The sequence below is a fragment of the Tigriopus californicus genome, chromosome 10 (genome assembly GCF_007210705.1).
Source record: "Tigriopus californicus strain San Diego chromosome 10, Tcal_SD_v2.1, whole genome shotgun sequence".
Taxonomy (NCBI): Eukaryota; Metazoa; Arthropoda; class Copepoda; order Harpacticoida; family Harpacticidae; genus Tigriopus; species Tigriopus californicus.
This window is the reverse complement of record NC_081449.1, coordinates 16,017,847-16,030,455: the sequence shown is the minus strand read 5'-3', so window position 1 is coordinate 16,030,455 and position 12,609 is coordinate 16,017,847. Positions and strand designations below refer to the sequence as shown.

At 44.6% G+C, this 12,609-nt stretch overlaps 1 protein-coding gene across 1 annotated transcript in view; it reads right to left on the bottom strand.

The window, feature by feature from the left end:
• The window catches only part of LOC131889158 (uncharacterized), a 36,251-nt gene extending 27,169 nt beyond the window's left edge, over positions 1-9,082 (bottom strand). Inside the window, exon 1 of the mRNA XM_059238182.1 lies at positions 8,912-9,082. The gene's annotated coding sequence lies outside the window, so the exon portion shown is untranslated. The remainder of the gene's footprint in view (positions 1-8,911) is intronic.
• Between the last annotated feature and the right edge of the window lie 3,527 nt (positions 9,083-12,609).

Genomic DNA, 12,609 nt, shown 5'->3' with positions numbered 1-12,609 from the left:
AAAGAGGTCATTTCCTTCGGATTGCCACCAGAAGACTACGTACTCATGCTAGCTAGGGTCGTCTTCGTCTTCAACCACCGTTTTCATCCATTGCTGTGCGTGCGTCACCCATTAAAGGTGGTTCGTCAATGAGACACAGAGCTCTACTCCCAATGCTGTCATTCCAATCTGAAGGCTGGAGATCAGAGTTAAGAGGGTAGCCAGAACTCTTTGCGTTATTAACCTGGAAGTCGGGAGAATTCGTTTTCTTTCTCGTTCTGACGAGGAACGTTGGATATCGTAGATACTAACTGCATGGACTGTACTACGTATGTGTGGATGTGTGGATGTACTCTTTCTACCGTATGTACGTACAATAGAGAGTCGCGGGTATTGTCGTGGAGGGTTTCGTGAAACGCAAAGTGCCTTTTTGCCCAATTAAGGGAAAACCATGTCAAGTCATTAATGCCGAGGTACGACTACCGCAACTGCCACTACTAGTACCACTTGAACTACGACTACAACAACTAACTCCAATGGAGGTGATGGACTAGGGAGGAGAAGGAGCACCAACCAATCAACCCATCCAGTCAGTTGAGCACGAAAACTTGAGCAGAGTCCATGGATCACAAGTTCAAGTGAACCTCTCTTTCGTTCATTCGTTCGTTCGTTCTCGACTTCTTTATTATAATGAGGCCTATCGATCACTCGGTCTCAAAGACCCCTGCCTCACTTTCCTCTCCACTTCACGAATCAAGATAACGCCCCACTTCGATCTCAAATAGATGGAGCACGCTTTTTGCCAACACTTCAAATCAATAGATTTAGAAGCGAATGAATGAATGAATGACTAAATCAATGAACGAATTGTCGGCCGAGCGTTCCTCATCTCTTCTCCTTGAAATTGGCCAAGCCATAGTAAATCAATGCAAGGAGACAAGCTTCAAGTACGCAAAGTCGAGGTAAAAGTCGGATTCGCGAACCGAGCCTGAAATCTGATTTCAGTTTAAAATGATTCAACGAAGAAATGATTTTGAGACAAATGATCCCCTTCCGACAGTAGCACATTTGTGTTCCTTTTGCTTTCCATAAAGGCATAATGTAATGGTTGTTTGCCTTTCAAAAAAAGAATATATCTGTCTAAAAAAAAGACATTTAAACATGTCTTATTTTTGTCGAATATTTGCTTTCAAAGGCAAGTCAAACTTACAAGACTTAACTTTTATCAGGCTATATTGTTTTCGGGATAAACGATCAATGTGATTTGTGCATATTTCGTACCGTTGCTTCACAATAAGAAATCTCAACGCAATGACGCAAAATACAAGGAAAAAAACAGAGAGAGAGCTCTGAGTCCATGAGCAAGCATCCTCTCAATCAGCCCGACCAGTAATGACTTCCATTGGTATTGGTCTTTCTCTCTCGATCTCTCGAGACAAAGGCTGATCCGGGTCTTTGACAGTGTTAAGCCCGCTCGGCCATCGCTACAAAAGCATTTCAACGTCACTCATTTGTGCGGCCGAGGGATGTTGCCGAAGCATCTGGCACTGTGCATGCAACTTCTTTTGTGTGGGTGGAACAACACGTTCGGCCGAAAGCCAAGGTCGTCCATCCATCCATTCATCCATTCATGCATCCAGGCTCCAGCCTAGTCATCGATCGACCACAATAGCTACAGATGAATTTATCTACCTATCTGACTATAACTATGACTATCTATGTACTGGCGGTGGAAGGGGAGGATTGTGTGTCGTTGCAAGTCCCGGGTGCTTGTCGTCAATTGTAGCCACGGCCGTGCCTTTTGAAGGTTTTGGGCCAAGACCTTCTTCCCCGCAATTGAAAAGAGAACAACGTCATTTGTTAGGCTATCAAAGCGTGAGATTGAAATCCACTTGTGGAGTTGGTCACCCCACAAAAGGCCATATTCAACCACTTCATCAAGAGAGATTCACTTCAATCAGGATGATGTGACTGACCTTCAACGCCAACCAGAATCAAGGCAAGTGGTCAAAGAATGCACGACTTAACCCGCTGGAACGATTCCTCTCCAAAGGTTGTCCTCCAGAACATACGCTCGTACGTACCTATCGTTCATTGATTTCCCACTCAGAACCATTTCTATGCTCAGAACTCAGGAAGGGAATGACAGAGTACAAACTCGATATAGGGTATGAAATAGAAAAGGGGTGGGTAGAATAAAAAGAGCAAAGAAAAAGCTGAACATTTGTGGGGTTCCAAAGCAAACAAACACCAAACAGCAAACAACTCCGGGCTCGGGAATCTAGAATCCACAAATTAGCTGATTGGAATGGTCCGTGTGGATCTGAATTTGTCACTTCCTCTCATTCTGCTCATACCTGGTAAAGTGCCGAACTGTGCGTGTTGATGTGAGTATGTGTGTGTGTTTGTGTGTGCTCTTCCTTGGAAACCGGAATCACCTCCCGAGCCGACAAATCGAGATCATTTCACAGCAATTGCGACAAACAACCATCAGTCAATCCCCTCGAAACCTCACTAGGCTTTAGGAGAGGCGAGCGGGAAAGATGATATCCAGGAAACCGAAACTGACTCAGTTACGTGCCAAGCCAGGACCTGGATCGAAGATTCCAAGATCATTTGTCAAATCTGCTCGTTTGTACCTACATCTTGGCAATGCCTGGGCTGGTATGTATGTAATCCAAAAGACTCCTTTCTTTCCCCTCCCCATTTTTGGCTTTTTGAATCAGAGGCTGGCTGATTTTTATGGTAGGGCAGTCCTTCGTCTTGTTTTGAATGAGATTCCAGATTTTCTGCCGGGAATTTGTTCCGAACACTGAGATATGATTTAAGACACAATCTGCAGACTCATTGTGTGGCTAAAGAACTTGAACGGAGAGCAGGGCACCCAAGAGGAGGCCTGCCTGGAGTCTCCCCTCCGGCTTTGGTGCTCTGGAATTTAGAATGCCTCAGTTGTTCAACTGTCGCCGTGTTCAATTCACCCGATGGATGTCAGGGAACGACGGACAACTCTTGACTCTTCTCACTGGTTCAGGATCGAGCGCCCAGCTTTGCTTTCAGCTTTGCTTTCAGCTTTGTATTCTGCTTTGTATTCATTCAATTTTGGTGGCTGGCCAGATGATTGTCTGCGTATGCTGCTGACTCGGTAAACACGGAGTGCCAGGGGTCTGGATCGTTCAAGACCCAATAGGAATTTCTGAGAATTATCTTCGACCGTCTTTGAAAAAAGTGGTCATACTTTAAAGCCAATCAAGGTAAGGTGGTGGTGGTGGCTGTCCTTCCATTGACCAGAAGCATCAGGGTAGACAGATCGACTAATTCGAGTAATTCAAGGTACGAGTGATTTCAGACCCTGCTTGCTGTCTCGCATCGAAATTTCTGTCAATGCCGAGGCTGTTACGAGATATGATATCTACCCTATCTTGGTGGTGGATGGAATGGAAATAATCATTATTATAATCATTAGGCTGATTCATATCAATCCGAGATGTGAATGGCGCCGAGCCCAGTGGACCACACAAGGAGAATAAATTGGAATTTAGAGCATCCACACATGGATGGACCTTGGTCGTCGTTGCCGTTGATTCACGAGCAAGTCATTGGGGTTGGTGGTGTTTGAACGGCCAAGGCAAACATACAGATTTTTTTTCCCATCAACATTGGGACCAATGTATCTCAAGAGCTTATTCATGCCCCTGCTCCTCCTTGGGTCAGTCAATCCCTGATTCAACCATCGTCGTTCATTTCAAGAGGAAAAGATCCCATCTTGGTCACCGGTCTAGTACGTAGTACTACGTAGTACGTAGGCAGGGAAGTATTTAGTGACCAGGATAGTCGCCTTAGGTACATAGAATCGAACTCGCCCCTGGAATGAACTTCGTCAATTATTCCTGATCGACATCCCAAACCTTGGTTGACTAAAACTGAACACTAATGGGGCCTATCGCGTTCCATCGCGAGTCAATGACTTCACCACTCTTCACAGGGGCATCAGATGGGATAAATTCTGTCGCGGAGAGAATCAATATTCGTCGAGTCTGAATCCCTCAGTCCGATCCCTTAGACCGTTCTATCCGCGTGCTCTGCTGCTGATGGCCGAGTTCATGCCTATGGACTTTGAGGATGGCTCAGTCAAAAGTATCACAATGGCGGTGGTTTGAGCATCACGACTTGGGGAATAAGTAACGACGATGGTCATGATCTGTGCATATTTGAGCTTGGCCGAGCTGTTTCACACTCTCACATTCCTGCGTTTCATATCAAATCTACGTTGCTTGATTTATGCTACGTCCGAGTGGCAGACAACCATTCGCTTTTAATGAGTTCTCCCCAATCCCAATCAAGTCTTTGTCTCCATTCACACCCAGTCGGTCGGTCGGTCGGCCGGCATTTGACGGTGGATGATCCAAACTCGGATGACATGAGATATGTACAAATGATGGACTCTGGCGGGTGCCTGACTGCATCAGGGTAGCGGGTTAACGACATCGATAATGCTTCATTCTGGATCCTGCCAAAGCTGGATCATGAACTGCAAACGACTGGGGTGAATGCTTTAAAGTCTGGACAACAAAAAGACAGGGTAAAGAATCGGCCTTTTTCCAGCTCTGAAGACAGGCCCAATGCCTTGAGAAGACAGTCCAGAGACTCAGCCGTCTTTGAGTAGTGGAAATGATAAGAATAATGATGATGACGGTTCATCGCCTGAAGTGAAAATCAGGCTCAACTCATCTGTTCTTCTTCTTCTCCGTGATCCTCCTCTCGAACAACTTACGTATGTACGTTCTGTACTACGTACAAGCTACGTACCTTGAGCGATATTAATAAGAATGAATGATAAAAATGATACTAACGAGAGTCTCGGCGAACTAGTAATTACTATCCACACCGAATGGGAGGTGAGCAATGCTCGGGGCCACTCCAAGTGATATTTTCCCCTCCTCTTAACCCCCAGAAACATGGATAGAAATGACTGGATAGGCGGATAGATGGACGGAAGGATAGATGGACGGATGGGTGCATTTGAAATGGAAGGAACCTTGAGTCACGGCTCTAACGGAATCAAATCTTGATTATTGGTCATCTGCTTAGCGGCTGCGCCCCTGGAGGCGCGTCTTTTTTCTCAAGTTTAATCGCTCGGTTGAAGATCAGCGCTAAGTTCTCAAATAGATCCGAGAGGATTGAGGATTGCACAAAAACCCTCGAGGGCAAAAACCGAAACAGATGCCACCTTCTCTTACTTGTTCAAGAAGAAGAGGAAAAAAAGGGACTCCCTCCCTTGACGTAAGTGAATGAGTACCCTGACGCACGCATGTACTACACTCATGGCTTGTACTATTCCCAAGGACATTTGCGCATCCTCGAGGTTGGTTAGCCTCAAGACCCAAGCAAGCATCGCTTATCCAACCATCACCAAACATCAGAGTCCTGCTTGACGACTCCAGTTAAGGCCAGGAGTGAGTGGATTAGTCGATCAAACTCGAGTGCCCCCTGGCGGGCACTGAGCCGTATACGGCGGGAAGGACTAAAATGCGTGGGAGAACAAGAAATGAGGAAAGGAAGGAGGAGGGAAGGAGGAAGGCAGTGTGCGCCACTGGGCAGCAGCAAAAAATGCTAACCAGCCGCAGACAGGGAGACAGATTAATAGATTTATAACGAGATAAAACCAATAACATGAGAGCAGTTCGTGTCCGAAACAGTTACCCGAAGAATAGTATCTTATATTCAAGGAAATGATCACAGGATCGGCACTTCAATAATGCAGTCAGTACAAACACACATACACACAGTGGCACTGGCACTGCAACATGGATGGTTAGAATTTACGGGATGCCAGATGTTGGCAGTAGTCCTTGTAAATCCTATGAATTTGATTGTGGAGCTGGGCCAAAGAAGTGACAGATTTTCCACGATTTTCAAATGAGGGTGGGGGGGGGAAGAAAATTGAGACACATATCGCAGATACGAGACAAAAAAAAAGAGATTTAGGGTGGCTGGTGCTATTCAGGGTCGTCGTGCCGTGCTCCATCACAACAGATGAATGAATAAGTGTATGACTCAGGACCGAAATGAAGAGCAACAACTCGTTGTGATGGGAGACTGTAATTGGATGATGGAAGGGCCGACAATGAACCGAAAATGAGGCCAAATTGGAGGAGCAGCAGCAGCAGCAGCAGCAACAACAACAGAATGCTCAAGCTGAGAGCTCGAACAACAAGAACGGTGGTTTTTTTTAGCAAAGATGATGATGCATAGTTCATAGTTCATCGTTTATTTTACCCACATACACACGACGGACGGAATGGATCAATAAGAAAGAATGGCGAACTCAAACGCCAAAATTGGCATCCAAACTCCTCCTTCCCCCTCACCCCCCTCTTTGAAACGACTCATCCATCCATCCTCCATCCTGTGCAATAGATTGTACTGATATACCATCAGAGCAAACACTGAACATTGAACATTCCACCGCAAAGTGAGCTTTTGAACCCGATGGGAAGGGTTAGCCAAAGCTCGAAGAAGAATGAGTGAGCCAAAGCCAAGACGTCGTCAAGAAACCAACCCCAAAGAATGATGATCTGGTTAGACCTCCCACGAATCCGGGGACAAAAGCCTCACTGACTGACTGACTGACTGAAGGAATGGAGCATCGTCGCCACCATCACCACGCCACTACACAATACAGTACAATAGTGCAGTAGGCAATATCCCAAGAAGCTCACAAATGGTTGGTGAGTCCTATGATTGTTTCTAAGAAACAGCAGTCACGCGGTTCGTAAGGGTATTTTCATTTTGGGCGGCAACAAACCGGTGCAAAGGCCCAATACGATATGGAGTAAGTAGCCAGTGAGGATGCTAAATATGGATTTGCTACAAAACAGAGTTCGCTTGTCCCTGAGCAGAAAATAATCCCTTGTTCATTCTTACTTTTAGAAGCTGGCCATATTTTGGCGCTCCTACACAATGTCTATGCACCTATGCATCATCAACATCATCATCAAAGGATGGGGTGGACTTGAACAAAAGATCGCCTCATAAGCCCAAGAATATAAGTCGTCGTGGGTAGCCAGATTATCTGGGAGATGGAGAACTGCCTCCATGGGCAATGCACAAGACGTGTATCCATTTATTAATTCGCTGATTTAATTATCTTGTCGGTCCAAGGTGAAACTTGACACCGTGGCTGTCTTCAGTCGATATCAGAATGCAAGAGGAGCGCAAGGCCGTTTGATTGGAAAACACGCTCAGGATGCAAAAGCTCCTCTCGATGCCTTTGGCTGCCAAAATGCCAGGGAAGTACACATACACACACCATCACTCACTCTCTTTGCTCTTTGTGAGGAAGACAATAAGGTCGTTAGCATATTGCACTCACTTCTAAGTATTGTCCCACATTAAGCATTGAGACGTTGAGGCGGCAGGGCTGCCTGACTGGTCGGTCAATAATTGCCTGACATCATTGTTGCCATACAATCACACAGTGGTCGAGGTAACAAGAAAACGGAACGTTCCCTGGGAAAATGTGTGCTCAGGCCCAAGCACATTCTGCCCTTGCACTACGGTACATACTTAGGTATATCCCTCGACAACCAACCAACCAACCAACCAACCAACCACCCGGGTTCATTATTAGTTGGCTTGGTCAAAGCCTAAAGCAACTTAGTGGAAGCCAGTTTGTCAGTCCGGGTGTTTAATGTGAGAAAAGAATGACAAAAAGTTCCGAATGGTTTGGAAAGTCGGTGAATCGCTAGCATTGGCATTGACTTCCCAACAGCAAAAGAACAAAAAATATTCTAAATAGTCGCAATTCCAGCATTTAACCATTTAGACGAGTTTTGGTGGACGAAAGATGATCCAGTGTTATAACATGATCCTAAGCGGAGGAGAACGCCCCTCTTTTGGGTTTACATTCATGAGCGGTTTTAATGACATCGATTGTCATGGCGGCAAACATCAAAGTCCAAGGAAGAGAAGGAGGAGAAGGAGGAGGAGGGGGAGGCGGTTCAGCTTGGCCATTCAAAAACCCAGAACCCCAGAAGCCGACCGAACAACTGAACATATGTGCTTAAGAATCCGGCCTAATATTCAATCTGGGATCCGTGGCCAGCTACGCAGAGCCGGATTGCGTCGTCTCATCTCGACTCGAGACAATTAATCAATTCCCATCCGACAACAATCGCTGCTGGCCTCCCCGAATCCCCGAATGGACAAGGGGTTCCCCCTCTCTTCTCTCTTCTTCTTTCTCGAGGAGTGAGATTTCACGGAGATACTCGCTCCTCTTACATTTTGAGTGAGCCTGCTTGGTAAACATGATGCACATGAACCCCTTGGAATGTCTTGGAAATGAATTAAATATTCACATTCAGATTTGGCCATCCATCTGGGCTCGAGAGATGAAATGGCCGATTTCACCCTGGCCCCAATGAAGGCATTATATAGTATCATACATACGCTACATAATTCTGCGTCTCAAAAGGGCTCACATTAAGGCTACCTATGTTACCCGACGTATTGTACTACATCCGTCCGATTGAATCTGGTCGACGTTTTTCGGCATGATGAAATGAAATCGTTGGCCAATGGGATCGGGATTGGCAAATGTTGGTCTTTACCAGATGGTTAGAATAAAGCTAATGGGACGCAAATCTCCTTTCTTCTCGTACACATTGCTCGATGTACTAGATTTGATTCCATATTTTTCGTGTCTCGAAATTTGTCTTGAGTTTGAATTTAACAAATGAAAGAATTATTCTGTAACACGATTGCAGACCTACCCCTACGAAGGTCCCCTCATGAGTTAAGTAGCATTTCAAATAGTAAATCGTCCCCAATTCAATCTGACTAACCGGCCGATCAAGAAACACAGAACGGTTGTAAAGACATCACTGATTCCATGGGTTTGATCAGTTTAAGTTCTCAAAAACAGATGTCCTACCTTCCATTTCGAAGACACATAGATTTGATCTCACTCGTCACTTGTAATTTGTCAGAGTATTTTAGAATCCTCTGCCACACCACAATCAAAGAAAATTGGAAAGATTGCTTTACCAAGAATTCACTCTTTACTCAAATTTCACTGAGCTCTTGCTTGTGCAACTTCCTACAACCAACTGACATCACAAAAAGACACTCGCATAATCTACGGCCACAGCCACCAACGCCACTCATCAGCTGTTCTTTGGCTGGATTAAGAGGGAGCGAGCTTAGTTGATTCGAGTCTGTCCGTGCAGAGACCACGAAGGTCCGTCCATCCCACAGAGCTCCATACCCCTGGCAACCGGTTCATTCCCTTTCATCCATGCACAGCCAGAGTTCAGGACGGGTCGGAGAATGCACAGACCCACTTGAAGCTCACATACACATGGACGAGTATATACACACGTTCGACCAACGAAATATTTTCGTTATAGCTAAAGGGTCTGTCCCGAAGTTCATTGCAGGGGTGGTAGTGGAGGTTGGCTCAGTCGGTCGGTGGGTCCCTCTTGTTCTTTGGGCTGGTGATCGAAGGCCCGATCAGCTGATCGAAAAATCTCGTGAGTCCGAACATTGAAAGGGGGCTTCTCGACGCACCTTGCCCATCGTGCTTATATGAATGGACGGTTGTTGGTCGGACCTGGTCGAGGTGGAAAACATGTGATTCATGGCAATGAGCCATTCCAAACGATCATGCACCTTGATGAGGCCCAAGATGACAATTGTAGGGAGTTCTAAGACGAATTGTGATTTGAAGTGGCACAAGTTTTGTGAGGCGTACATGTTGTCCGACCACGAATAAATTCAGGTAGCTTATTCCTGATCAATACCCAGGTGTATTCAAGCCAACAATCCGGAGCCGAAAGAAATGACTTCAACGGCCATTTCGCGAATGGTTCCAAATTTAGAATGGACAGAATTGGTTGACAATCCAAAGGAACCAATATTTCTGACTTTTGCCGTGGAGGCGTTCAGTGCTAATAACGAACTGAATGGGTATGATAGAGTAAATAATGTGGGTTCACAGAGCAAAGCAACGAATTATGGTCATGTGAGCAGAATGCAGCAAATAGATTGGCCAATACAAGAAGATAAAATCAATTGAATGGCATCTCTCTATCGCTTTCCTAATAAGTAGTCCATGTTTGGCAACATCTAGGACAATATTTCCCAACCTTAATCATCCACCAAGAACACTGGAGTCATTGGGCTAGTTGGAATTGACTTTTGTGCTTAGCCATATATTAAGTGTCTAACAGCATTGTAAGTAACGTAAAGTTGACGTATTTCGGTAAATACAAGATGCTTCTAATGAAAATGAACATATTGTTGCGTCGTCCTTGACCCTTGAATGAAAAGTTGCTACATAATAAAAAAGCATCTTAATTTTAAACTCATACCACAATAAAATACCGCATCCACGGTCATTTGGAAAGGGCTAGCGAGCGTTCGGGGTTCGAGCTTTTCTATTTTCACCCCGCGATAGATTGTAGTCAAATCCATTTTGCCCCGGAAAGTTCTCAAAATAAAATAATGAGCATTTTTGTAGGCTCATTCATTTGTAGTTGGTCTTTTGCACTTTTTTTTTGCTTCTGAATCGCCCTGTAATTGAGAGTTGCCACCGCTTCTCAACCATCCTGTTGCACTGAACAATGATCATGCCTGGTTTTGAGAGGCATTTGGTGGAGATGGAAGAAAGGGTCTACAGTGCGAACGGATCTGCTCGTGATGTGATGTAGGAGGAGGATGGGAGGAGATCTCCGTCTTTTTCTTGTTTTTCTTTTCTTTCTACTTTTTGCTTTTCATCTCGACTTCTGGGGGGTCTGCCGGGTAATGAGTTCAGAGGTACGTAGTAACGACTTCCATGCATTCAGAGAGAGAGACAGAGAGAGAGAGAGAGAGAGGAACAGACAGAGACCCTCCTCCGTGTGTTGCTTCTCCCAACAATTACCAGGTAATAAATGTTGCAATAGTAGTTTTGCCAGTTGTTATGTGCTTCAGGTCCACGGAATGTTTAATGACGTTGTTTCCAAATTTGAGCCATTGTGGACTGAACAGTTTGGGCTAATGGTTTCTTGAACTTCTTCTTGTCAATATGAATGGTCTTTTTGAAGTGGCCTTCATCCATTTCCGAGCCTATCACCATCTACCGTTCAGAGGGCCTGTTTCTTGAAAATTTGCTTGTTTACAATTACAAATTTGGCATCATTTCGAACGAATTTGGCATTCAGTACCATTCAGTGTAGCCAAGGAATGGTTAAGCTACCATATGCTTTCACTTGTTGAACCATTAGACATTTTGATTTGTGTTTTGATTCTAATTTGAGGATCATGAGGGGCGTCAGGGAGAGCTAGCCTAGAGAAAAAAGGGGGAGGACATGCCATGTTCATTTTTGGCTTCCTTCCTTTTTGAACGCCTTGCCTTACCACTTGCCTCTTTGGGTTGAACCCGCCACTTTCTGTGACTCCGAGCTTGACTTTTAGATGGCGGACAATAGTGCCATCAAAATAGCGCCATTGCAGCCAAATTATCGTGCTCTCTATTCATCTTTGAAGCCATAACTTGAGATTTTTGGATCTGGTTTTAAGAAGTGGGCAGGATAATTAACTTTCTTCCCCTTGTTACTTACGGGCTCAATGATCAAGATGCAAATTGTATTAGCTAGGTAGGCTGCTTTATTGTTACTAATACCAGAGCTGACCCAAAAGAAACAGTAAGGGAATGAAAAGTTCCGGCTCTGCGGAATGAAAACTGACTACACGGGTCGACAAAATTAAGGATTCTTGGTTGCTTGATGGGATCAGAGGACGACAAATAAAGGCACGCAATGCTCAGATAATGCTGCAATTCCAAAAACCCAGTATTTTTGCATCACAAAGCAAGAACTCCTTGAAGTGAATCCATCTGGTACGAGGTTCCGATGGTTACGTTTTATTTTACCGTGGGAAATTTCTTCTTGTCGAAATTCCATTTGAAGCAATCCATTCAACCAACTGACAACCTAATATAACTTAAGTAAGAAATCTATCAAATTGAGGGAACTGTGTCCCCCTGCCCCGCACACACACGTGTGCACACTCAAAGAAAACGGCTTCAAATCCAGTCATTCGCTTTGGAGACAGGCAAATTTCTTGGAATGTATTTTCCGCCACGGTAAGTGAAAATGCCAGCTATTTTTGGTACATTATCGCATCCCTAATTACTTACTTCCACCTGAGAGAATGTTGAGTAAGTGAAAAAGGTCTTGGGGGTAAGATGAATGAATCAGACGACCAATTGTTCTTTTGCCGGTAGCAACAAGCAATATGGGGCAATGCTTTTTTTGTGTAGGTATATATGTTAAACATTGTTACATATTATGTTGGAAGAAAAGATAGGTGGTTATTGAAAATGGAGCAGGGGAGAGTAAATGCTCGAAGAAAAGCTGGAAGAGTAAATGGCAAGAGGAACTACAATTAGGACCCTTATTTGTAACGTCACACAGCTCAAAGAAAACGGGAAGAGGCGCGGTAGATTGCTAAACAAACTGCTCTTGCCTTGCCTTGAAAGCAACTTCTTTTCTGGACATTATGTGAACCAAGGCACTAATCATAAATAAGATTTTGATAGAATTAGCCAAAAACAACACAAACGCATTATAATTCAATAAAAAGGAAATG